The sequence below is a fragment of the Dromiciops gliroides genome, chromosome 1 (genome assembly GCF_019393635.1).
Source record: "Dromiciops gliroides isolate mDroGli1 chromosome 1, mDroGli1.pri, whole genome shotgun sequence".
Classification (NCBI taxonomy): Eukaryota; Metazoa; Chordata; class Mammalia; order Microbiotheria; family Microbiotheriidae; genus Dromiciops; species Dromiciops gliroides.
Genome location: NC_057861.1, coordinates 224691387 through 224714415, shown reverse-complemented (window position 1 = coordinate 224714415; position 23029 = coordinate 224691387).

Below are 23029 nucleotides of genomic sequence, written 5' to 3'. Positions count from 1 at the left end.
TTCTTATAAATTTGAATCAGTCATTTCTGTATCTTAGTCTGTGAACAAACATATATTAAATGTTTACTAAGTGACAGGCACTTTGCTAAGTGCTAAAGATACAAATAGGGACAGTTAGGTGTTATAGTGAAGAGAACACTGGCCCTTGAGTCAGGAAGACCTGAGTTCAAATTCGGCCTCAGATGCTTACTACTTGTGTGACCCTGGGCAAATCACTTAAACCTGTTTGCCTCAGTTTCCTCATCTGTAAAGTGATCTGCAGAGGGACAAGCTGCTTCAGTATCTTTGCCAAGAATACTCCAAATGGGGTCATAAAGAGTTGGACATGACTGAAACAACTGAACAACAGTGACAAAAAGGATATAAATATGAAAAGGAAAGGGTTACTTGCCCTCAAGGAGCTTATAATTTAATGGGGGAAGACAACACACAAAAAAGATTTAAAGGCAGGTGGGACAGCAGGGAGTATACCCTGTACAAGGTCATGGTGTTTAGTGGAGTACAAACTAAGCAGATATGATGATGATAAAAAGTGGAGAGTTACCTGGAAAATATCAAAAAGGAAGATGCCAACCTAGACCCTTCTCTTGCCCAGGCATGGTTCAGGAGTATCAGGATGATCAGCTGTACACCATTGACACAACTGTGAAGTGGAAACTAACACTGGGGAGGAAAGGGAAGATACAACCAGTAGCATCTCATTCCCTCTACCTATTTAGTCCATTTATTCTGCCAAATTTCAAAAGTCACATAGTTCTGCACCCCCATTTTGTAGTGAAGGCACTTCTACCAGGTGAGTAGGGTTGAATGACTATAAACATAGCACAAATAGTATGGAAAAAGGCATTCTCTTCTCTTCTGGTGATAAAGGGAAGCTAGGTAAAAGAGATAAAACACTGGGCCTAGGTTCAGGAAGACCTGAGTTCAAATCTAGTTGCAAACACTTACTAGCTGGGTGACCTGGGCAAGTCAGTTAACCACCATTTGCCTCAGTTTCCTTGACTGTAAAATGGGGGTAATAATAGCATCTACCTCAAAAGGGTTGTTGTGAAGATCAAATGGAATAATGCTTGTAAGTGCTTAGCACAGTTCCTGGTATATGGTAGTCATTACATAAATGCTCATTCCCTCCCCAACAAGAGATAGCTATTGTCTAATGGTGGTAACTTTCCTAGAAACAAAGGGTCACAACTCTCATAAATAAAAACATAGACAGTCTATCATCCATTTTTAAGCAGTAATAGAAAGGTCACATACCAGATTCCAAAGGGTAGCTATTCTTTATTTCTTCCCATTTCTATATTTAGTCTATCATTTACTTTTAGATTACTTATAAAACTGCTCATCTTTTCCTCCAATGACTTCTTGTTGAAGAATGTGACCCATTGATTTAGCTCTTCTATCCAGGTAATCATACATATGTATATACATATAGACATATACATATATGCATTTATACATGCATATGCATATATATACATATAATATATAGAGATATTATATATTTATATATTATAAAAACATTCCATTCATTAGGTTTAAAACTTTCTTTTATCTCTTTAATAAAAATTCATTTTGGGGCAACTGGGTGGTGCAGTGGATAAAGCACCGGCCCTGGATTCAGGAGTACCTGAGTTCAGATCCGGCCTCAGACACTTGACACTTACTAGCTGTGTGACCTTGGGCAAGTCACTTAACCCCCATTTCCCCCTACAAAAATAAAACAAATATTCACTTTAAGGCAACAAAGGGCTAAATAGTCATTACTTGGGGGGGGGGGGGGAAGTTTAGTCATTCATTCAATAAAACTATTCATTCTTGGCTATTTGAAACATTGTGCTACTTGCTGGAAACAATTACAAAGTTGAGACAACTGCCTACCTTCTTTGAGCTTACAGTCTAATAGTGAGATAAGATATAAATACAGATAAATAGAGATAGCTGTAGTATAGAACACTGCATAAAAAATGCACCAGAAAGGTGCAAAACAAATAGGAGGTCGAAAAAGAAGGAATAAGGAACCTGGAGAATTAGTGAAGCTTTCATGGAGAATATGGCATTTGAATTGAGATTTAAAAGTTGAGTAGAGATTCGATCCCAAATTTATTTTAGGTGCATTTTCATATGTATTTTCATAAAGGACAACTTTTCTCCACCCATGAATTTTATGACTGTGTTTGCCTTTCCCTCATGAAAGCCAAGCACCAATTCACTTTTCTTTCCTAGACAATGATCTATTTGGAATCTATTTATGGAAGAAATAATTCTACTTCCCAGGTAGAAAGAAATGTTGGGTTCTTTTGCATAGACATAAACTATAGCAAGCTTAGAATTTAGCTAAGTAGAAGATATATTTCAGGAAACTATGTTTATGTAAAAATAAATTAGCTTTGCTGCAGGAAAGAAGAAAGGGTCAAAAGTCTACAATTCATATATCAGATGGTAATCAGGCACTGTTACGTAGTCTGTTAAAAACAAAACAGGTCTAGATTTCAAAGTTTCAGCTCTGCCTCTTACCAGCTATGTGACTTTCAATGTCACCTCAACTCTATGTGCCTCAGATTTATCATCTGCACTGTTCAGTCATTTCAGTCATGTCTACCTCTTTGTGACCCCATTTGGGGTTTTCTCAGAAAAGATATTGGAGTGGTTAGCCATTTCCTTCTCCAACTCATTTTACAGATGAGGAAACTGAGGCAAACAGGGTTAAGTGACTTGCCCAGGATCACACAGCTAATAAGTATATGAGGCCAGATTTGAATTCAGGAAGAGGAGTCTTCCTAACTCCAAGCCCAGTCCTCTATTCACTTGCACCTCCTAGCTGCCCCTTATCAATTATAATCTACAAATGGAGGATAATAACACTTACACTATTTATCTCATGGGACTGTCCTGATAACCAAATAAGATAATGTATACAGAAAGATTTATAAACTATTAAGCAGGATATAAAAGATAACTGCCAACATTATCATTATCAAAATGTACTTGTAAGGACATGGGTAATTATTAATAGCAATTATTCATAATTACATCAATAATTATATACCCTTCTACTTTTATGGGTGCCAATCACCAGGATTATATGTGATATGAAATGTGCTGCAGTAGAAAGAATACTGGCCTGGAAGTCAGGAGAACTAGGTTCTAGCCTGGACTCTGCCACTAATTAGCCATTTCACCCACCTGAGAGCTATGCTTGAGCATCAAGTCTTCTCATCTGAAAATGATCGGGTAAGGATGGATAAGATGATCTTTCAGTCTCTTCCTGCTTCAAAGTTCTATGATTCTGTGAATTTTTTTCCAGGTTAAACATTTCTATTTATATTTTTGTGTTCTAATCTCTATCCCTCCTTCCCTTCCTCCCTTACCCCTTCCCAAAGTGGCAAGCAATCCAAAATGGGTTATACATATATGATCATGCAAAACGTCATCATCATATTTGTCAGTTAATGAAAGAATGTGAAAAAATAGCACACTTCAGTCTGTTCCATCAATATCAGTTCTTGTTTTGGAGGTGGAGAGTATGCTTCATTAATATTCTTTTGGGATTGTCTTGGATCATTGTATTGTTGAGAATAGTCAAGTCATTCATAGTTCTTCATCGAACAATATTGCTGCCTCTGTACACAGTGTTCTCTTGGTTCTGCTCACTTCCCAATATATCATTTCATACATGTCTTTCCAAGTTTTTTTGAAGTTATCCTGTTTGTCATTTCTTACTGCACAGTAATGGAAGATTCTGTGAATTAACAATTTAATTTAACAAACATGCATTAAATGCATACTGTGATAGGCACTGGGGTGGGTGCTGAAGAGACAAAGACAAAAACAAAACGTCTACTCACAAGGAGTTTATCTACTAGAAGGAAAAGCAGATAATTAAACACAAAGTTAATTTCAAGGAGAAGAAAATACTAAAAATTGAAAGGAGCCAGAAACACCTTGTATAGGAGGTGAGACTGGAGCTGTGTGAAGCAGGAACCTAGTGGTTCTACAAGATGGAGGTGAAGAGGGAATGCATGACAGACAGAGCGGACCTCCTGCACAAAAGCACAGTGGTGGGGGGTTGGAGTTGGCTACAGGAAATAGCTGGCCAGTTTGACTGGAATGGAGGAGTAATGGGAAGTAATACAAAATGAATGGAGAGGTAGACAGGAGCCATATTGTGGAAGCCTCCAAATGTCACTGTAAGGATTTTGAATTTTATTCTAGAAGTAACAGAGCCACTGAAAATATTTTAATAGAGTAATGACACCATCAGATTTGTGTTTTAGGAATATCTGATCTGTGTTTTACTCTTCTTATCATTTTCCAATAGGACTTATCCATTTTTTTTCATTCTAACTCTATTCTATATTTTAAGCAATTACAATTTTTAATAGCAATTTGTCAGTGTCATCACAATCCCCAAAAGACCCATTGCCATTAAAAGTGAGTCCTGATTTTCTTATTGGTGCACAGCTAATTGGAATGGATCACTGGATCCTGAAACATCTCTACCAAGCTTTACTTAAACCTTTTACACAGAGAAATAAGTATTTATAGTCTTATTTCTTCCACTTATCTTAATTCTGTGAAGAATTTCTCTTTCCTTTCTTACCTATTCTTAAATTTCAGTTTGTATTCAATGTGTGAGCAATCAAGAAATGTACTAAGAAGTAAGAGTACTCTAGCCCCAAGGTCGGATTAGTCTCTCTTATTGCTAATGAAAAATAAGAATAGAGATTTAAGAAAACATATTGAACATGTTCTTGTATTTGGGCCACACTTGAAATCATCTTAGGGTAAGATAGGATTTGTAGTCATGTAGGATTAAAAGGAGAATACTTATTAGAGATGGCTTTTGCAGTAGGAAGCAGTTGAAGATACTATATAATTTCTCAAATTCCATCTATCCCAATCACCTGCTCTTGCTCAACGCTAAGTTCAGCTCATTGTCAATCAAGCAAGCAAGAGAGAAAGGAAGATTTACTAAATGCCCATTAGGTGCCAAGTGCTATCCTAGGCATTAGAAATACAAAATGCATTCATTTGAAAGAAATGTCCACCTGAAGTGCCTGTCTGAGACATACATATTAATGGGCTAACTCAACAGAATTCATGTCCTAAATTCAAAATATCAAAGTAAAAAGCAAATCATATAAATGTATGCAGCACCCTAGTGTTCTCCCAGAAGATTAGTACCTCAGGTTCAAAGTACTTTATGGGTATATGTTCCTAAAACTATAGCTTATGAGCTCCCATCAATATGTTTAGCTTTCAATAATCAGTCAAAGGACACACACCATTAGGGAACAAAGGGCATTTTTTTGAAATGTCACAGTAAGAAAAATAGTAAGAAATGCCACCCCCATAAGCCTGGGGTATACTCTCTCATAAATATACCCATTAAAAGGGAGCATGACTGGATAGAGCACTGGCCTTGGAGTCAGGAGGACCTGAGTTCAAATCTGACCTCAGACACTTTACAGTTACTAGCTGTGTGACCCAGGACAAGTCACTTAACCCCAATTGCCTCACCAAAAAATAAAAAGAGCATTAACAAATATAATCATGCATTCGTTAAACATGGGGAACTTGTATAGAGGAGCCACTTAGAGTACCTTTATGTCTTCTCAAGATGTCTTTATGGTGCTCCTTGCTGGCTATGGCCTCTATATTTGGCTGGCCTCTAAAGGACCTTTTTCATGAAAAATAAAAGAATCAATTAAAGAAATGCAGCCAGCACACAGGCCTAAATTCTCCAAAATGATGGTCCTTCCCAAGTCACACTGAGTGGTACCAGACAAAAGCAGCTTAACTTTGGCAGACAAAATGAGCTGAAAGAACAGTAGAGTAACTCCCTGGTAAGGAGGATGAGGAACTGAGATGAAAGAGAATGAATGTGTCCTGTGCAAATAAAAGAGGGATAAATAAGAATAAAGGTGAGAGACCAAAAGCAGAGATCACTAGCACCTCCAGGCTAGGTATCCCAGACAAAAATCATATTTGATCCAGCAGCTTTAGCTCTTCTTCCTTAGCAAAGCAGCTAGGGTATTGTGGAGGGTCCTTGGACCCCTGGGTCTGAAGTCCAGCTTACCATACTTCTCCTGCTACCCATGTGACCACAGGCAGTCATTTCACTTCCCTCAATACTATCATCTGTAAAATGGAGATAATGGTATTTGGATTGCCTCCTCACAAGGTCGTTGTGGAACTTCATTGAGCTAATGTATGGCAAGTGCTTTGTAGACTGCAAGATGCTAAATAAACACAAGCTTCTTTTTCCTTCCCCTTTTCCCGGTCATAATTAAAGCTGAAGTGGAGAAAAACCCAGATACAGGACTTTATAAGAGCTCATATTTATATGTTTATATTTCATGTTTCAATTCCTCTATCTTACTTACAAAAATACAATAGTCTGTTTCCTACAGTTCTCATTCTTTAGAATGATTAATGATTAAGTTTAGCCAACATTTGGAACTACATGACTATTTTAAGAGAATTTCTGATAAATGTCTCATCTCTACTTTCCACCTTATATTCCCTCATGACAGGAAGAAGGAGAAGGAGAAGGAAGAGGAGGAGGGGGAGGAGGAAAAGCTATTATTATTATTATTATTATTATTATTATTATTATTATTATAAAAGATTTTTAAAACTTTCTCTTTCTGTAAAATCATGTGACTGACTGCCTGGGGCTGTATCGCTTGCTATGAATGGATCCTAAAGCCATCAACCCTAACCATCATAGGTGTCAACACAGCTCTAGCCCAAGAGTGACCTGTTTGTAAGAGGCAGTGTAATATAATGGATAGCATGCTGGACTTGGAGTCAGGAAGTTCTGGCTTTGAATTTTGTCTCAAATGCTTACTAGTTGCATGATCTTCTTTGTTCTTTAGTTTTGTCATGTTGTAAAATGAGGAGAGTGGACTCAGTGACTTCTAAAATCAGTTTAAGATCTAAATCTATAAGCTATATATAAATGTATATAAGTATAAATGTTGGAGTCCTTAGGGGAATATAGATGTAGATACAGATATAGATGTGGATAGAAATAGATATATATACACACATATACATAAACACATATGTATCTATATCTATATCTACAGCTATATCTATATACATAGATATAGCTATAGATAGATACATAGTGTGGTCAAAAATGGAAATTTTAGCTGAAACATTTGAGAGTTGAGCTCATGCTACTGAAGCGGCTTTTGAAGGACCTCCCTTTTGGGGTGGAGTCCGTGACGAACTTCCAGCACACCAGCTTAAAACTGAGGGTGGAATGGAAGTTCGGGCTCTCTCTGGCATTTTAGCTTAGCCATAGCGGCGCACGAGTTTGGTGTTCGGTGCTGGTTTTCGGCCTGGCGGGCAGTTTGGGATTCGGTGAGTTTTATAAAGGAATATAGACTAAACTTAGATCTAAGATTATTCATTTGTATTTCTACTTTCTTATTTCCCTAATTGGTATCACCTTTTGTTGTCTAATTAATTCACTAACAAAAACTAATCCTTCACTGATTAAAGCTCAAAGGCTTCTTTTTCTTATTGGTCTGGGAGATATATAAGGGAAAAGTTAAAAGGGGGAGTTTAATGCTTATATATCCAATTTTAAATCTCACAATAGGTATATAGGCATATGTATAGAGAGAGAGATATCTACAGCTATAGAGATATATCTCTATCTCTATATCTATCTATCTATACATACATACATATTCCTGTAGATAGATATATGTTGATATATAAATAAAACTGTAGCTATAGCTATAGATACATATGTGTTCATGTATGTAAATATATATTGTCAAACATGTTGATGATACCTTCTACTTTTTGTAATCAATCAAATGTATTATGCCAGCATAGTTCTAAGTCTTGAGTTCTTACTTCCTTCCCTCCTTGGCCCTCGAGATTTATTTGCTTAGAAAGACTTGAGAATCTGGATTTGTCTATGTTCTTAGAGAAAATATTCTCCCCTATTGATCGTAACATAATTCCCATAATTAAAATCCCATCCACTAGCAAAATTCTATATTATTCAAGTTTCTAAAAAAGTAATATAAAAAATAGAGAGACCATCAAATGAACCAGATCTATATTGTCTTCTATGTATCTATCAGTTCATACTTTCCCTTTCTCACTTAGAGTTTTTCCCTTGTAGTTCTCCACCAAACAGAGAGCAATAGCATCAGGACCAATTTATCATAGACTGAATCAATTCTCATGGAAATTCAATTCTGGTCAAAAGTTCCTGCCACACAAGTGGATTCTACTAACCCTTGCTCAAGACTCAACTTAAAAAATACATGTTCAATTTCTGAATACATAGATTCACAGAACTAACATGGGCAGCAGAGAATCCCAGGGTCGTTTATCCTTTCCATTGCTTCTCCTATAACTCCTCCAGCTCCAATGTTACCTTCTTTGGGTAGCCTTTCCTGATTTTCCCAGCTGCTAGTGCACTGCCTTCCCAAACTACCATATATAGTCATTTTATGTATATTCATACCTACTTTTACTTGTACATGTTTCTCTTCCTTCTACCTTAGAATGTAAGTTTTTTGAGGCCAAGGAGTGTTTCACTTCTGTTTTTGTATACCCAGTGCTTAGTGCATTATTTGACATTTAAAAAATGCTCGTTGACTGATTGATTTTAGCCACTAACAGAGGGGCAGAAAAAAAAGGAATAGGATACCCAGTTTCTAGGCTGTTTAGTTTGGGGCCTCGTAAGGAGGGATTTTAACATTTCTTATGTTTATTTTATATAACTAATGTATTAAGTATAAGTTATTGAATGTTATTTAAATATGTTCCTCCAATATAATCCTATTCTGATGCTTATCATGTTATAGCTATTTGATGTATCCTATAGGCAGAAAGAGATGAGCAGAGGAATGCCTTGTGGGAGAAGAGAGTTTAAACCTTCACTCAGCATGCTGGGTTTTGTAGTTTGGGTTCATCTTGCTAACCAAGAGGTCAACCTTGAAGGAGATCCTAGGCTCTGGCCTGCTGTACCATCTGTATGTTGCTGGTTCAGCCCCAGCTCCCATTTCCAATCTCTACTCATCCTCATGGTCTGCCTGGGGGAGCAGGGAAGGTCTATCAAACTGTTAAAATGTAATGAAGGTAGGGGCAGCTAGGTGGCGCAGTGGATAGAGCACTGGCCCTAGATTCAGGAGGTCCTGAGTTCAAATCTGGCCTCACACACTTGACACTTATTGGCTGTGTGACCCTGGGCAAGCCACTTAACCCCAACTGCCCCACCAAAAAATGTAATGGAGGTGAACATGGGCGCTCAAAGGCTGTGTCAATCACACTTTGATAGGTCTTACTAACATAGAAAGGCTACAAGTACAGGTCTGGTGACAAACTGTATCAATTATCTAAGAGACCAATATAACTATGTTCAGAGATGAAAGTCACCAGATTGGTGACTAGATCCTTAATTTTTTTCCAGCCACTGCAGAGACCATTTGCTAAGGCTTAAAGGGAGATTCAATTCCCATCAGTGGAGGGAATATACAAAAGTATTCATAAAGTCCTGAAGTATATATTTATTTATTCTATTAGAATAGAAACTCCTTATAAGTAGGCATTGTTCCATTGTTTGTTCTTATCTCTCTCAGGCTTAGCATTAACACCAGTATACCTAGAAACCTAGCTCAGTGGTCTTTGTATTATTACCCTTAAGAAATCTAAGTAACGTGAAATTGTTATAGGAGATTCTAATTATATGAATTGTATTATGATCACTGGAGAGACTATTTTCTCTGTGACCTGAGCTTGAATCTTACAAATAGATAGATCCAGATCCTTAAGTCTTTCTGAATAGATAAACCTTGTCTGGCACATAATAGATACTTAATATCTGCATGCTGATTGTTTAATTTAAAACATTTATTTTAATGCCTCTCTTCCATCACACAAAATTCTCCTGTTTAAGTTGATTTGTTAATAAAATAATAATCATTTTTTCCTTATTGTTTCCATTGGTAAAATTCAGGTTTCCCTCAGATTTGACATACAGGTAGTTGATGTTTTAGGTTCAAGGAAGGAGTCATATGCATCTGCACAACTGCACAAATGTTCAACAGATAAAACTTTTGGTGTTGACAACACAGAAATCAAAACAAGAGAGAAGAGCCTCCATTTTTTAAGTGGGTAGTGTTTAGAAGTCCTCCAAAAAGAACTAAAGAAATTAATTGCTGGGGGGGGGGGCAGCTAGGCGGCACAGTGGATAAAGCGCCAGCCCTGGATTCAGGAGGACCTGAGTTCAAATCTGGTCTCAGACACTTGACACTTACTAGCTGTGTGACCCTGGGCAAGTCACTTAACCCTCATTGCCCTGCCCCACCCCCTGCAAAAAATTAATTGCTTCTGAAGTTTCTCAAGGGGGAAAAGATGATATTTTTATTTTCCCTATTCCTATCTGGGTCATTCTTATCATTTTGAAAGGCAGGGCTTTCCACTTTGTCTTTGATGTTGCTGCTGCTATGAGAGATGGGAGGGTTTGTTTCATGGCTTACAAAGACTATGCTTCACAAGCTCCACTGCTGGCATTATTCATGGCCAATGAGTGTTTCCAGACCACTCAAAAGAGCATAGTGTCAGCTCAAATTGAAGATGATCTGGGAGTTATGACATGCAAGTACATTTACACCAAAGCCAGAATTAATTTGGTCCCAATTGCTTAAGTGAATTTTCAGGAATTTGTTGCTGATGAGGAACCAGAGAGAATAAATAAGCTCTATGAAATTAAAAAAAAAAATGGCCACCTCTAAATAGTCAGCCCAGATCTTTCCTAGCAAGAGACCCTCTGTGGGGAATAAAGGAGCTAAGAATTGAAAACACCGTCCATGAACAATGGCTGGTAGCCAAGCATCTAAGTCATTAGAAGACACCTTTCAGATCCTTATTGAGCAAACAAGCTTGGAGAAGCTCCTAGTGAAAGAGGTGATAGGAATAAAAAGCAATAAATATGAAACTATCTTGCCTCTGCAAAGCATAGAAAAGGGATCAGGAATGGAATGCCTGACTTTCAGTAGCTACGAAGTTGCATCTAGCCCACCATCCTGGTCCCCAAAGCCCAAAATAATACAATAAAAGAGGGAAATGCTAATTCTACCCTTTCCTTGATTTCTGTTTTTCTTTTTTGGTGGTGGTGGTGGTAGTGGGGGGGGGGGCACTTGGGGTTAAGTGACTTGCCCAAGGTCACACAGCTAGTAAGTGTCAAGTGTCTGAGGCCAGATTTGAGCTCAAGTCCTCCTGAATCCAGGGCTGGTGCTCTATCCACTGTGCCACCTAGCTGCCTCTCCTTGATTTATTTTTTTGGGGTGAGGGTTATTTAGCTTTTTATTTTCCCCAATTAAATTCTCATGGAGGATGCAGGCATCCTTACTTTCTGAATAAGGAATATAACTTGGACTCTAAACTCTATAATTGGGCAAATATCTGACCAATAGAGTCTTGAAGACACAAGACCTATATTTATATTCTGGTTCTGTGAGAAATGAAAATTGTGAATTGTGATGAATCAATATAATCTGACTTGATTTTTAGCTAAGGCCTGCTATTAATTATTAAACTTAAATTAAGCTAGCTTTTATTAGTAAGTCATTAGAGTTTAGCTCCCCCACTCTTGTGAGCTTAAGTCCCTGGTTTTGTATGACTTCCCCCTTTCTGTGTGTTTAAGTTCCTTTTTGTATATAAGTTCATTCCTCAATTAGACTCATGAAAACTTACAAAATACTCAATGATACTCTCATAATATAGTTACTTCATTAATCACAGGCACCTGAGCCAATGAGAAAGCTGAGCTTTATTTAATTTGATTTGATTTAAAGTTGGGAATGCCTACAATCCTGTTACAAATCAACCTACTTCTCTGTTCCTGTTACATTTCCTTATTCCTGTAAATCCTATAAATGTGCATTAATATCCTGAATGTATATTAATCTCATGAATATATACTTTGATTAGTTCCTCCTTATTGACCGTAAAAAATGTTCTCCGTAAAGCCCTCAGTTTGTTCTTGGCTAATGAGGAGCCTTGGATCCAATTTATTGGCAATTGCTATCTTTGCTAATAAATTGTGTTTGGTACTTTGTGCCTCAGTTTACCTTTATTTCTCATGGAAAAGTTGGTAACCATGGCAGATCTTGATTGAGAGACTCCAGCTCCTAGGATAACCCTTTGGGGAAACACTTCTAACATGTGCTTCAGTTGATTTCACCAACAGACTTTTTCTACAGGAAAGGATGACCACAGAAGCTAGACACCCCCTCAAATCCAACTTGGAACCTTCTGATCCAAGGTAAAATCTGCAATTAGGTTGGCCCAGGACTTATTGGCTCCAAGACTTCCCTTCTATAGGGAAAGCTAGTAGACTCAAACCTAAGGTCCAATAGACTCTCTAGAGAGAACAGGTGGGGCCAGTGGGCTCTTTGGGGAGTGCTACTGGAAGCTGTATGCAGGAGGATCGTTTGTATCCCTCAAAAAGGCTTTACTTTTGTTTTAGCCTGATATCAAATGAAGTTTCTCTTCCAGAGAGAAGTGGAGTCCCGAGTTTAAGGACTGGCCAGATATTATCAGAAGCTTTTTGCCTGCAGTGGAATACCTATAAATAGAGCTCTAAAACTGTGAGCACATTTTCAAATTATCCCTGTTTGGTAGAGTGTGCTAACCTTTAGTCAGGCTTAATAGGGTGATCTCCATTATTGCAAATTTTTCTATGTGTACTTTGTTTTAGGAAGTTGTCCAAACAGAGAGTCTATAAGAAAGTGTGCTTAAAATCACTTTCTCAGCTAGCAGGGCTTTAACTTTCATTTTTGGTAAGAGTTAGGGAGGAAGAATCTATTAATAGGTCCTTCTGTTTACCTGTTTTTGTTTTGATACTTAAACCAAACCTTTTCCTGTGGTCTGATCAACCAATATCTCTCTCTGTGTCTCTGTCTCTGTGTCTCTGTCTCTGTCTCTGTCTCTGTCTCTCTCTGTCTCTGTCTCTCTCTCTCTGTCTCTCTCTCTCTGTCTCTCTCTCTCTCTGTCTCTCTCTCTCTCTCTCTCTCTCTTTCCCCTTCTGTTTCTCTCTCTCTTTGTCTCTGTCTCTATCTCTCTCTCTTTGTCTCTTTGTCTCTCTCTCTCTTTCCTTCTGCCTTTTAGGCTCTGGCCAAGCTGTAGGGGCAGATGAGAGACACATGAAAAGGCAGGAATCTTTGTTCCCAATCTGCAGAAATGTAATTTTATTATAAACTAAGTAGTGACCAAAAGTTATTTCCTCTACTATATATATCTGTAAATTGTAATTTGAATATTTCTGGAAAGAGTGATAAAGGAAATTTTACAGAAACATTCAAACTACAAAAAGGAAATTATTTCATTGATTAGATAAAAGGAAATTGGAACTAACAACTTTCTAAGTATGGTGAGTTTGCAGTTTGACCACACACAGAGAGAAAAGCTTGGTGTTTTTTTTTAAAACTGAAAGTGAAATTTAATTATACTGCTATAATTTAATTCAATTGTTTAGGTAAATCAGAAACTGAGTAAAGCTTATGCTAGAATTAATGGAAATATAAATAAGTTCAAAATTGTATTTTAGTTGAACTATAATAAGTATGGCTATAATAAGTTACAGTAACAATTTACTGAGGACAGAATTAAACAAGAACATAGCATTATAGAAAAATATTGCTATTGTTGTTCAGTTGTTCAGCTGTGTCCAACTCTGCATGACCCTATGGACCATAGCACACTATTCCAATGTCATATCTTTTAGCATTTTAATATGGTCTGTAGGGTTTTCTTGGCAAAGCTACTGGAGTGGTTTGTCATTTCCTTCTCCAATAAATAGGGGTAAATTAAGTGTGTGCTCACCTAATATGGAGGGTGCTCAGATTACAAAAGATCAAATGAAAAGCAGTATATGGCTTATAAATATTAGCATAAGATATACAAGTTTTGAGAGAGCAAAACAAAAATTACAAATTATTTCTGAATGTTCCTTGCCTTCATTATCTTGGGAACCAAAACAAATAAACTTTTTATGGGAGTAAATTAGTAAATTTACAATCTAAAACAAATTTTCATCACTAGACAACATAATCTTATATTTAATCTCCATTATATACTGTGTTTTGGTTCCTTTTAATGCTAATTAATTTTTAAAGCCAAAATTGTGTTAAGGAAGTCAGATACTTCACAATCAAAGAGTTTTTCTTTTTAAACATCAAAAATTTGTATAAATATACTAGTAAAAAATAAGTATACTAGTATATGTCAGTCAAAGCTTCAGTTGTTTAATTTAAATTTAATTGTTTTAATTAAAAGCAGTGTGATGTTTACTATTATTGCCTCTTAGCAATTAGAGATTCAGCTTCATTTTTCAATTTGTGGGGTTAAGAAACTTTATAATATAGTTAAACCAGTGAATTTTTTAAAAATTAAAGCATAAATTAGCTGAAAATCTTGGAATGAGATTTAAATATGATCATTAGGGATTTTAAATCTACATTTAATTTTGTAGAAAATTTGTTCTAGGGGGGCAGCTAGGTGGTACAGTGGATAAAGCACTGGCCCTGGATTCAGGAGGACCCGGGTTCAAATCCGGCCTCAGACACTTGACAGTTACTAGCTGTGTGACCCTGGGCAAGTCACTTAACCCCAATTGCCCAGCAATAAATAAATAAATAAATAAAATAAAAACCATTATATTCTTTAGGCTTCTAATTTTTCTTGTATTATGGAATTTGGGAGACCATTATATCAAATACATTATTGGAAATATGAATTCTCTTTTAATGAGAAGAATGTTGCAAAAATTTCTAAGTCACAGTGTTAAGGGAAAAAAAGTCTCCAAGTCAAAAGAAAATAGGTTTAAATATAAAACCGGTCTCAAGTCTAGGACCCAAAGACCCTGAGCCTCAGGAACCATGAATATTTATATACAATGACTCCTCCCACAATTTAACATAATCCAAGGAGTACAAATACAATAAGTATGGAATAGAAAGAAAGAAACCATCACTCAGATACCAGCATAGTCACTTGCCATTCTATATATTCTACTTAAAATAGCCCTGTTACTAAGTAACAGGCTCATAACACAGGAAGCCATCTATTGGAATGTGTCTTTGCCATCTCAGATGAAGCTTCTCTTACCTCTATTCCTCTGAGTTGTTCCTAATGTCAAGAATTTGCACCATATTGGCTAAGCTTGTCTTTTTAGCTTCTCATTGGCTTTAACTGGTCCCTTATTGCTCAGAAATTACTATCTTAGATATCTGACTTTTAAGCTGATTGGTAGCTATACCTAACCACAATTGGAAATCAGATAGTTGAATTTTAGGTAAGTTGTAGAGTAGACAAGTTGACAAAATAGCATTTGCATTTGCTCCTACCAATATTTATCTTACTTCATTATCATTTGCTTAAACTAGTAAAGAATATCACAGTTTGAAGTCTATAAACTGCTTAGTATTACTGTTAAATCACTTGTATCTAAGGGATGGGGAAAATCTCACTCACAAGAATATGTTTTCAATTATATACTGTTGTGTGAATTTTTTAAAAATTGTTTTGAAATACTGGTAGAGAGGCAACTTCTCTATTGAACTATTAAGGTAACCTTAAAATGTAGAATTACTATACCTTAATGGGACAATAATAATAATAATAATAATTTTTAAGGACAACACCTCACCCCCAACCACAGTTGTGATCTAAATTTGTAACTATACTTGGGTAAAGTTATATCTTGTTGACTCTATGAAAGAACTTGTATTGCAAAAATCTAAAACAATGGTTTCTGTGAAATCGACTAAAGCTATATCATTTGGCTAGAATAAGTTTTATATCTTACAAAATGGACTGCTTGTTGTTCAGTCACTTCAGTCATGTCCAACTCTTTGTGACCCCATTTGGAGTTTTCTTGGCAAAGATACTACAGTGGTTTGTCATCTCCTTCTCCAGCTCATTTAGCAGATGAGGAAATGAGGCAAACAAGGTTAAGTGACTTGCCCAGGGTTACACAGCTAGTAAGTGTCTATGGACAGATTTGAACTCAAAAAGATGAGTCTTCCTGTCTTCAGGCCCAGCACTGCACCACCCAGCTGCTTGAATTGGAGTGCTAAAAGATAGCAAAATTGTTTTTAAACTATTAAATATTTCATGGATTATTTCACACACACCTTCGCCTAAACCAGCTTCCTAAAGGGAAAGACTTCAGTCGTACTATTTAGAACTGCCTTATAATATGTTAGCAAGTGGTTCAAGTAATAACTGAGAAATCAAAAACTAAACATTTTAAAGTACTACAGAAAGCAGGCCTCTGAAAGTCTTTAAAGTAATATTTAAGAACTAGAAAAAACCTGGCATGTGATACTATATAAATACTATATAAGAACCATATAAATGAACTTTAATCGACTGTAATTACTCCATACTAGATAACTCTATACCAGGTTTTAGACGTCATTAGATGTGATTAATAAAATACCAAAGGAGATAAGATAGATGATTTTTCCCTGCAACATAATTTTAAAATCAATTCTATTGAATTGTTGTCTTCTGAATACTAAGTTTCATGTTTTAAATAAAAATGCACTATGTGAAATTTTTCTCTTATATTATAAAATCTGAGGAAAGCTGTTCAGACAAGTTGCTTTCCCCTTTGACTTGAATTCTATTAGATGAGAAGTTTATTATAGAAAGTGACAAAAATATTTGAAGACAATAATGAGGTATATTTTGTTTTAAATTAAGAAAATAATAATGATAAATCATTAACTGTTGGGAGAAAAGCATAGCAAAATCCTCTTAAGAGATTTTTGTTTATGAGCTTCGTTAGGACTTTCTACTTGACCTAAGTGATATGATCTTACCAGACCTACTGACAATTTATTGTGAAGTTTTTTGTTTGTTTGTTTTTGTGGAGCAATGGGGGTTAAGTGACTTGCCCAGGGTCACACAGCTAGTAAGTGTCAAGTGTCTGAGGCCGGATTTGAACTCAGGTACTCCTGAATCCAGAGCCGGTGCTTTATCCACTGCGTCACCTAGCTGACCCATGAAGTTCTAATGTATTGCAGTATGAGGAAATATGATCTCTCCTACCAAATGTGTGGGGAAATTGCAAATTTATATATACTGATAAATTCAACTGAGATTATTTGGGTGTCACTTCTAAAAATTATAGTATTGTATCTATTCCTAAAACATATTTATTCAAGTTCATTGTCACTAACATAACAGGCAATACTAGTAGCCAACAGTTTTCTGGGGGTTTTGAATAGATGATCAGGAATTCACTATATGTGTAAAAACTCCAGAATATGGTATCTGTGCTGCTTATCCAGCATATCAAACATTCACCAGCTTGCTTCTCTACCATTTTCTGTGGTAGTTTCCCCATGTGAACACCTGCATATTGATTTCATACATATGCCTAACTCCGATCACTATAAAGTCTCCCTTCTATGATCAGGGGCAGAGCCAAGATGGTGGAGGAGAGGCTTTGACTCCCACAAGCTCCAGATAAATCTGTCCACTCACAGAGCAGCCTAATGCACATAAGAACAGAGTGAGACAATTTTTCAGCAAAAGAGGGCAATTGTGATCACCTGCTGATCAGGCTGAACAGCTCAGCATGTGGTGAAATGGAGGCAGTCTCTGCTGGAATTGTGGCAAAGCACTTTGGTTCTGAACCAGTGGGCTAAATCAAGTGGTGGTGGCCCAATGAGGGAGGGGCACAGGCATGCCAAGCTTCTGACCATAGAGAATCAGAGTTCAATCAGACTTCTGTTTCTAGGTCAAAGAGAAAGCAGCCATGGTTACTCACAGGACATGCAGGCTGAGAAGAAGCACAAACACCACCTGGGCCATGCTGTAGCTCATAACAGTGTGTCCTGGAAGCAGCAATACACTTTAAGGAGGACTTAAAAGCCAATAAATAGTTGACCAAGATGAGCAGGCAGAGAAAGCAGCAGACCATTGAAAACTTCTTTGGGGGAAAGGTAGACCAGAATACACCCTTGGACGAAGAAGATAATAACAAAATCAAAGCTCCAACATCCAAATCTTCCAAGAAAAATATCAATTGGTTTCAGGCCATGGAAGGTCTCAAAAGGGACTTTGAAAAGAAAGTAGGAGAGATAGAAGGAAGACTTAGAGAGAGGAAAGAATGGAAAGAAAAATGAGAGTGATGCAGGAGAGTCATAAGAAAAAAGTCAACAGCTTGAAAAGCCAAATGGGAAAGGATATAGAAAAAATTTCTCAAGAAAATAATTGCCTAAGAATTAGGATTGAACAAATAGAAGCTAGTGACATTATGAGAAACCAAAACACAATAAAGCAAATCCAACTGAATAAAAAAATAAAGGGTGATGTGAAATATCTCCTTGGAAAAACAGCTGATCTGGAAAATAGATCCAGGAGAGATAATTTGAAAATCATTGGACTACCTGAAAACCATGACCAAAATAAGAGCTTAGACACCATCCTCCAAGAGATTGTCAGGGAAAATTGCCCTGATATTCTAGAAGCAGAAGCTAAAATAGAAATTGAAAGAATCCACTATAGGGGCAGCTAGGTGGCACAATGGATAGAGCACCGGCCCTGGAGTCAGGAGTACCTGAGTTCAAATCCAGCCTCAGACACTTAACACTTTACTAGCTGTGTGACCCTGGGCAAGTCACTTAACCCCAATTGCCTCACTAAAAAAAAAAAAAAAGAATCCACTATCAACTCCTGAAATAGATCCCAAAAGGAAAATCTCCAGGAATATTATATCCAAATTCCAGAGCTCCCAAGTCAAGAAGAAAATATTGCAAGCAGCTAGAAAAAATGAATTCAAATAGTGTGGAACTGCAGTAAGGATAAAAAAAGATCTAACAGAACCTACATTAAAACACCAGAGGGCATGGAATATGATATTCCAGAGGACAAAGGAACTGGGACTACAGCCAAGAATCACATACCCAGCAAAACTGCGTATAATCTCTCGGGGGAAAAAATGGGACTTCAATGAAAAAGAGGACATTTAGGCATTTGTGATGAAAAGACCTGAAGTCAGTAGAAAATTTGACTTTTAAATATAAAACCCTAGAGAAGTATAAAAAGGTTAATAGGAAAAAGAAATTATGAGGGATATTAAAAGATTAAACTGTTTACATTCCTACATGGGAAGATAACACTCCTAACTCATAAGATCTCAGTATTAAGGCAGCTGAAAGGAATATACTGAGAGGGCACAGGTGTGAATTGAATATGAAGGGATGATATCTGTAAAGAATTTATTTTTTTTGTTTATCCTTGTTCTTTGTGGAGCAGGCAGGGTGGGGTGGCTTATGTCTGGGGACAGATGTGGGCTTGGGGCCTCCTGGGTCCAGGGTTGGTGTTTTGTCCACTGTGCCACCTAGCTGACCCATGATGATATCTTCAAATTAAAGTTAAGGGGTAAGAGTAATGCAGTGGAAGAAAGAGAAAAGGAGAGGTGGATTGGGGAAAATCAGTTCACATAAAAGATACAAGAAAAAGCTTGTGGAGTAGAGGGGAAGATAGGGAAGGAGGAAAGGAGGGAAGGAGGGAAGGAGGGAGGGAGGAAGCCTAACTCTCATCAGAATTGGCTCAAAGAGGAAATACTTTACACACTCAAGAAGGGATAGTATTATATCTTGTCCTGTGGAAAAGTGGGAAGGGAAGGGGATAAGGAGGGGGAGAGGCACTGGAAGGAAAAGCATGTTGGGGTAGGGGGCAGTAAGAAGCAAAACACTTTCAAGGAGGGATAGGGTGAAGGAAGATAGATAATAGAGTAAATATCAAGGGGAGGGATTAAGATGGAGGATAATACAGTTAACAATAGTAACCATGAAAGAAATGATGAGCAGAATGCTATCAGAAGGACATATGAAAAATGCAAGCCATTAACAGAGATAGAACTGATGGTATCTGAATACAGATTGAAGTATATTTTTATTTGTTAGCTTCTCTTTCTAAAGGTAATTTGTCTATTTTCTTTCACAACTTGAATAATGAGAAGATGTTTTGCATAATTGCACATGTAACACATATTGAATTGCTGGATTTCATAGGGATGGATGAGGAGGGAAGGAAGAAGAAAATTTAGAACACAAAGTTTAAAAAAAATCAATGTGAAAAGTAATGATGAGCAGGGGGAGTTTGGAAAGACCTGGAAAGACTTACATGAACTGAGGCTGACTGAGAGGAGCAAAACCAGAACATTGTATACAGTAACAGCAGCATTGTGTGATGAAGAATGGTGACAGACTTCACTCTTTTCAGAAATGCAATGGTCCAAAACAATTTCAAATAACTTCAAAATAGAAAATGTTCTCAACTTCCAGAATAAAAGAACTGTGGTCTAGGAATGCAGATTGAACCATACTGTTTCTACTTTGGGGCTGTTTTATTATTATGATTATTGTGTTTTATTTTCCTTGTGCTCTGACTCTTCTGTCACAATATGACTAATGCAGAAATATGTTTAATGTGATTGTACATTTATAACCTATATTAGATTTCTTTCTGTCCTGGGGAAGAGAGAGGGAAGGGAGGGTGGGAGAAAAATTTTGAACTGAAAATCCTATGAAAACAAATGTTGACAACTATCCTTATATGTAGCTGGAAAATAATAAAATACTGAACAAAAATAAAAATAAACTTTAAAAAGTCTCCCTTCAACATACTTGATGGGTTAAAGCTTTTTCTAGAACCTACAACTTTTATTGGCAAGCTGTATTCTGAAGCTCAACTAAAGAGGCCAGACAAACTTCCCCTTCCTTTATCCTATCTACATGACAGACCAAGGTGGGAGTTGTACATCTAAATATTAAAACTTATTACTTATTTATTTAGATATACTTTAGAACATATGTGCATATGATGAATATTTTGCCTCCAACAACCAAATTGAATATATGAAATTTTATCTGTTAATAAATAGTGTATGAATTTAAACCAAGTGTTAATTATTATTGTCACATGAGCACAATAATAATATCCTGCCCTAACACATGATTGATGAAGTTTTGCTATTTAAGGTAGAATCTTTGATATGATATAGTTCTGAGTTTATTTCTGGTATACTTGTAAGATTGTAAAGCCAATAATCTACCATTCCAGGACCTGACTTGTCCTGTGGTCTGAAAATTGCACAGGTAGATATTTGCCCTTGGAAGAAAGTTGAGAGGGAAACCTTTTGAAGTTTAAGGTAGAATCCTCTACATTTGGTTTTCCATCAAGCTACTTAGTTTTCCAATAGGAAATTTTACCACCCAAATGATTTTGAGCCTGGCTTTTGACACCCTGTGAATAATGTGGCACTTTAATTGGCTGTTAAGTAGATGGCTCAGTGGATAAAGCATAGGACCTAAAGTCAGGAATTTAAATCCAGCCTCAGATATATGACTCTAGACAAGTCATTTAAGCTCTGTTTGCCTTAATCCACTAGAGAAGGAAATGACAAACCATTTTAGTATCTTTGCCAAGAAAAACCCAACTGGGGGTAGCTAGGTGGCGCAGTGGATGAAGCACTGGCCCTGGATTCAGGAGGACCTGAGTTCAAGTCCGACCTAAGACACTTGACACTTACTAGCTATGTGACCCTGGGCAAGTGACTTAACCCTCATTGCACCACCAAAAAAAAAAGAAAGAAAAACCCAATTGGGGTCACAAAGAGTCAGACAATACTAAAACAACTAGACAACAACAACAATCCCTTTTGCCTGGAATCAAAACAGAGCCAAGGGAGTTTTTTCCTTGTTTTAGCTTCTCCATATTGTCAAAAACATGTCCCTCCTTTTCCTTTCATAACAATTTTCTTTACTTAGCATAGGCTTAGAAAATTGGAAGTATACATATGAATTAAAGTACTAAATTTAAAGCACTACATTATAAAATGGAACCAATTCCAAAGATTTAGGGTGTTTAATCAATTATTGGTACTGAAACATCTGAGTTACCTTAATAGGATGTAAATATGAAATATCTTCTGTGATTTTCCTCTAGCTTATAGTTTTATTTGTTTATATGATATAGAGATAATATCCTCATAAGGAAAGAATTAGAGGGAGATGTAATACACAGCTTTCATAATTAGATTAAGAATTTTTTATGTAAAACTGAATTGATAATTCTGAAAATGAAATTATTTTCCTATTTGAAGCATCTATCTGATACTTTTAAGAGAAAGATCCTTTTTCTAATTCAGGCACTCATGATGTAACAACTGAAATTCTCTGAAGCTGCATTTGAATGACATGTTCTTAATGTGATATTCTTCTTATAGCTAACTCTATTAATAAAATCAGAACAGTAAGGCTTGAGCTAAAAGGTTGTATTAAATTGTATTGAGTTTGTAGTTAGTCTTCCTACATGCTCTCAAAACCTGAGGAGATATAAAAGCAGTATTCCCTTCAGAGAAGCCCTAAAAACAAGGCTGATCCCAGAATAACAAAGGGGAGATGTTTCTAGAGACCCAACAATCACCAGAGATATCTGGGACTTATATGTTGATTAAATGGACATTGAGATTGAATGGACATTGATGATTGGGCTATTGAAGATTGTTATTATATTGCTTTGGCTTCTGTTTCACAATATTTATGCCTGCTAAGTTTATTAACAACCATAATCAATTATACTCTTATTATACTATGATAATGATTTGTGATATTGTAACGATTGGAATGACGCCACCTGCTGGAGACTTACTATAGAAGAGTTCCACCCATGAAGCGAAGGTCTTTGAGGGCAAGACCAGGAGTCTTTTCTTTGGCGTCAGGAAGTGACGCGGGCTAGTGGGAGGAGGAAGGAAGAGACTGGCGCTCGGTCTCACTCTCTTTCCTGAGGACACTGGTGGAGAGTGGGGCTAGAAATGTGCTCTCCCTTTAATAGATAGATGAATGTAGGCCTTTCTCTCTCTTTACCAAATTCTTATTCTCCTTAATAAATGCTTAAAAGTCTAACTCTTGCTAAAGTTTATAATTTATTGGCGACCACTCATTAAATAGTTTAGACAGTTTAG